Raw genomic sequence first — 6,000 nt, forward strand, 5'->3', positions numbered from 1 at the left:
ATACTTTAGAATCAAACAAAAATTAAGCTTAGCATTAATAAATTATCTAGCTAATCAATTTAATTATTAAAATTTTTAAAATTGATTAATTAGGTCGAGTTTTATAATTATCTACTTTGACATTGTTAATAAAATGACAATAACAACGTCGTGGCATTATGGTCCAATAGCTTTTGAATTTTCTTCACCAACATATTTCGATATGTTGTAAAATAAATAAATAAATAAACAAGGAAGAGGTAATAAATAAAAAAATATAATTAGATAACAATATTCACCATAATTACTATCTCAATATAATAAAGATGATTATTATATTTACTAATATTATATATAAAGAGTGAGAGAGAGGAATATTTAGAATAGTTGTAACATAAAAAAAGAGAGAATTATTTTATTGCTGTGTGTTGTTTCAACTTTCAAGCGTGGCTTCTCCTATTTATATAGGTAACAAGCCTTTGTTTTTAATCTTTCATTAATTTTAAATTTGTCTTGAAAAGTGATTCCTTTGATATGGAAAAGATTCGCCGCCCAATTTATAAATGGGCATTCATTCCATTCTTATCACAATATTTCTCCTTAGATGCCAATTTAGGATTATTGCCTCGTTAAAATCTTACTAAAGAAAAACTCAATGGGAAAAAATTTTAGTGAAGAAAAAAGAGTATAATATCATTTGTGATGGGGACTGCCTCGTTAAAAACCTTGTCAAGAAAAATCCAATGGAAAAAAACCTGACCAAGGAAAAAAGAGTACAGTCTCCCCCTCTTGTCGACATCATTTAATGTCTCGAAATCGGCGCATCCCAATCTCATGTACCAATCTTTCGAAGGAGGATTTTGGGAGTGACTTGAGCGGATCTGTTGAACAGCAATTGTCCCTTGATTTTGAAGATCATGAGTGAAGAAGAACTTGAGAGAAATATACTTTGTTCTATCGCCTTTGATACATCCATCTTTAAGTTGAGCAATGCATGTTGTATTATCTTCAAACAGAACAGTTGGAGTTATCTTTTGATCAATCAGTTTACAAGATGACAGAATATATTGGATCAGACTCCTGAGCCAAAAACACTCGCAACTTGCTTCATGTATCGCTATTATTTCAGCATGATTAGAGGAGGTTGCTGCTATCGTCTATTTCGTGGTCCTCCATGATATAGCTGTACCACCATATGTGAAAAGGTATCCTGTTTGAGATCTCCCTTTGCGTGGATCAGATAAGTATCCTGCATCTGCATAGCCAACTAATTGTGACTTGGATTCATAGGGATAAAACAATCATATATCAACCGTTCCATGAAGATATCGAAAGATTTGTTTGATTCCATTCCAATGTCTTCTGGTTGGAGAGGAACTATACCTTACTAGTAAATTTACAGCAAATGATATGTCAGGTCGTGTAATATTAGCAAGATACATTAGCGCTCCAATAGCACTAAGATATGATACTTCAGGACCAAGGATATCTTCATTTTCTTCTTTAGGACGGAATTGATCATTTTCCACATCCAAAGATCTTACGATCATTGGGGTACTTAATGGATGTGACTTATCCATATAAAATCTCTTCAAGATTTTTTTTTTGTGTATGTTATTTGATGAATAAAAATCCTATTTTTTGTATGCTCGATCTGTAGGTCAAGACAAAATTTAGTCTTTCCAAGATCTTTCATTTCAAACTCTTCTTTTAAAGTTTTTATAATTGTTGGAATCTTTTCAAGAGTTCCAATGATATTTAAATCATCAACGTGCACAGCAATTATAATGAATCCAAATGTAGATTTCTTTATGAAAACACACGGGCAGATATCATCATTCTTAAATCCATTTTTGAACAAATACTCAGTCAGACGATTATACCACATTCGTCCAGATTGCTTTAGACCATATAAAGATCTTTGCAATTTGACTGAGTATAACCCTTGCGAATATTCCTTAGATGGTTTAGATATCTTTAATCCTTCAAGGAATTTTATATAGATATCACGATCTAATGAGCCGTATAAGTAGGTTGTTACCACATCCATTAAATGCATATGTAATTTATGATATGCGGATAAACTGACCAAATAATGCAACGTTATTGCATTCACTACAGGGAATATATTTCTTCATAATCTATACCGGGCATTTGTAAAAAATCTTGTGCCACAAGTCAAGCTTTGTAGCGTACAACTTCATTTTTCGCATTTCATTTTCTCACAAATACCCATCTGTGTCCAACAGGTTTTACATCTTCTGGTGTACGGACTATAAGTCCAAAGACTTCACGTTTTGCAAGTGAGTCTAACTCAGCCTTCATAGTTTTTTCCCATTTTGGCCAATCATTTCTTTGTTGACATTCTTCGACTGATCTTATCTCAAGATCCTTACTTTCATGCATGATATCTAATACCACATTATATGTAAATATTTCATTGACAATTGTCTTATTTCGGTCCCATTTCTCTCTTGTAAAGACATAATTTATCGAGATCTCGTCATTTTCACAATTTTCAGGTACCTAAACGTCTTCTGGCATTAAAATTATATCAGAATTTTTGGACAACTGCAGGTATCTTTACTATATCTTTTTCAACAAGAATAGTATTTACCTCTTTTCTTTTTTGAGGATTTTTGTCTTTGGAACTGACAGGCCTGCCACGCTTCTGGCGTGAATTTGTTTTGGTGGTTATTTGTCCGACTGGGACATCAATTTGAATTGGAGCATTTTTAGTTGGTATACTAAAATCTAGTGTATATTCCCGTACACTGTACGGGATAATTAATAAAAATATATAAATTTTTTTATTAAAAGATATTAAACAAAAAATATATATAATAATTATTACTATAAATATTTTATAAAGTTATAATTAAAATCAAAGTTTAATTATTTTTAATGTTAAAAATATAAAAAATAATTAGTATTTGTCTTAACCGATTTGGATTGATTGAGTGATCATCTCACTCGTCTACCTAGGTAAGTATTAGAGTTTTGAATCCCGCCTTGCGTATGTAACAACTCATTGGATACGACAGACCCTCAATAAATGGAGTTTCAATTTGTGGAGGATTAGTTCTCGACCTGTCGAGTTAGAAAATACAGTAAAAGAAAATAGTATTTGTCTTGAAAGTAGAACAATTCTCATTGATGATAGCAATATTTATGGAGATTTGCCTAATTTAACTGTGACAGTTTTATTTATTGGTATCATATTCATTCAGGAAGTCAAACAATATGATCAACGTTATTACCGGTTAAAATTTTATATTTTATGACATGATTTTCAAGCTTTTAAACTTATAAACTTATGTTATTACAAAAGCTACTAGATTGATTAATATTTTTTGGTAATATTACCAAAACACTGTAGTTGAGTATATTAATTTGTGTAAAAAGAAACTATAATAACTTTTGTTATTCAATATATAATTTATTCTATTTAAAAATGAATTATTATTTCTAGATTGGAATATATTTTTTTCTATTTTTATATTATTTTATTTGATAATAATTGCCATTAAAGAAAAAATGAATAACTATACTATTTTATAATATGATATACAAAATAAATTTTTATTTTAAAATTAATTCTGGTTAGTGAAAAAAATTCAAAATATTTTCTTACATAAATTTAAATTTAAATTTGAATTCAAAATTAATTAACAACTCACTTTTTTTTAAATTTTAATAACAAAAACAAAATTAGTTAGCTGCAAAATATTTAGCATTTAATCATTTCAATCATTTAAATTTTAATTACCAAAAATTGAGTTAGAAATTAATTATAACTTAATAATTGATAATATATATATATATATATATATATATATATATATATATATATATATATATATATATATATATATTAGTACACAAATAATAATATCTAATATATCATTTAATTTTTTTAACAGAGTTAATGTATAATTTATTGAGGATTTATTTATTATCTAATTTTTTTATAAACTTTGTAATATGTGAAAATAGTGATCTTATTTTTTATTATTATTTAAAAAATTATTCATAATTTTTTATTATGTAATTAACTTAATTAATAACCTTTATTATTGTTTTTCTACCAAAAAAATCATGTTTATATTATTTGTATATTTTTTTAATACTAATAAATATGTAGATATTTGTACTATTATATTTATTGTCATAGATAATGGCTTAAGTTACTTATTTCGTATGTTAAATAATATAAATGATATTTTATATATTAAATTCATCAATTTATCCATAGTAAGAGGAGAAAAATTATGCAATAGATCGTATGTTATAAAGATTAGTTAATTTACATATAAATTATCTTTAGAAAAACAAAGAGATCATTTATCACATATAATAATCCTTGATATATGTAGTGTCATGTATATATTAGGAGGATCTATTTTAATTATGTGAGTGATTATCATTATTCACTTTTTCAATAAGATAGTAAATAATATTTAAAATTAAAAAAAAAAGATAATTAGAATTTTTTTAGTTTGATTATAAAATCTATTGTAAGTATATCTAACTTTTATATATACTAAATAGAGTTAAATCTCAGAGTGGTCCCTGAAGTTGCACTCGAGTCTCAAAGTCGTCCCTAAACTTGCATTGGCCCCAATATTGTCCCCGAATTTAACAACGGTGACTCACGATCGTCCCTGAAGCATTTTTCGGGGAATATTCCCAAACGGCGTGATGACGTGTATGGAGAGGTGCCACGTTGGATATCTGACGTGGCTGTTATTATTTTTTAACTCAATTTAGTCCCTGAATTATTTTATAACTCTAATCCCCAATTTATTATCAGAAACTACTCTGTTTCTTCTTCTCTGCTCTCATTCGTCTTCTTTGTCATTGTTGAACGTGATTTGAATGGGTTATGATGGGTGGAGGCAGCAAATTGAGGTTATGATGAAGGCCCGAATGTCGGAGGTTATGATGCTCATGATGAATATCATGATGAGTCAGATGGGGCAAATTCTTGGAATTTCGAAGAAATGAAGACACCCCTAACTCAGAGGATGACAATGCATTTCCTATTTTCAGAGAAGAAACAAGGTTCGGGAAATTCCGATTAGAGGTATGGATGAAATTCAACACAGAGATGGATTTTAAGGAGGCTGTGAGGGAGTATTGCATCTAGGAAGGTAGAAAAGTTAGATTCAAGAAAAATGATAATGTACGATGCAGGGCTTTATGTAGGGGTGAGGAATGTCCATGGGTTATCTATGTCTCTAAGGATAGTGAGAGTGTTGCTGGCAAGTTAAAACCTTTAATGATGATCATACCTGCCCAAGGGAGATAAAAAATAAACTAGCTAACAGATGGTGGTTAGTAAACAAGTTGGTGAAGAAGCTTAGAAAATTTCCAAATCTAAAGCGCACTCTGAAGTTTTAACATACTTCAAAAGCAAATGTGACTTGGACTTGAACAAGTCTTTCCTGACAAGAGCACTTGGAGATGCAAGCACATTGTGTATGGTGACGCTGTTGCACAATATGGGATGGTGAGAGACTATAGTGAGACTCTCCTGAAGTGCAACCCTGATTCTACTGTGCGCATCACAACAATTTCTCATCCCAACTCCGCAGAAGAGCCCACTTTTGAGAAGATGTATATTTGTCTGGATGGGTGCAAGAATGGGTTTAGGGCAGGATGCAAACCTCTAACAGGGTTTGATGGAGCATTCCTGAAAACCAGATTTGGTGGACAAATCTTGGCAGCCATTTATGTCATTGCATATGCCATTGTACCAGTGGAGAACACGAATAATTGGAGGTGGTTTCTTGAGCTGCTGCATGAGGATCTAAGGAGCTACACCCAAAATGGGTGGTGTTTCATTTTGCACATGCAAAAGGTAACGATGCCTTTGCTACACCCAAAGTGGGGATGAATTTGCTGTCACTTATACATGTGTAGGGATTAATTTGATGTCACTTATGTATGTGTAGGGACTATTTTGATGTCACTTATGTAAGGTGAGGGACTATTTTGAGTCCCGATATTGTAAGTTAT

This window comes from Arachis ipaensis, chromosome B7 (genome assembly GCF_059453495.1).
Source record: "Arachis ipaensis isolate K30076 ecotype BB chromosome B7, ASM5945349v1, whole genome shotgun sequence".
Classification (NCBI taxonomy): domain Eukaryota; kingdom Viridiplantae; phylum Streptophyta; class Magnoliopsida; order Fabales; family Fabaceae; genus Arachis; species Arachis ipaensis.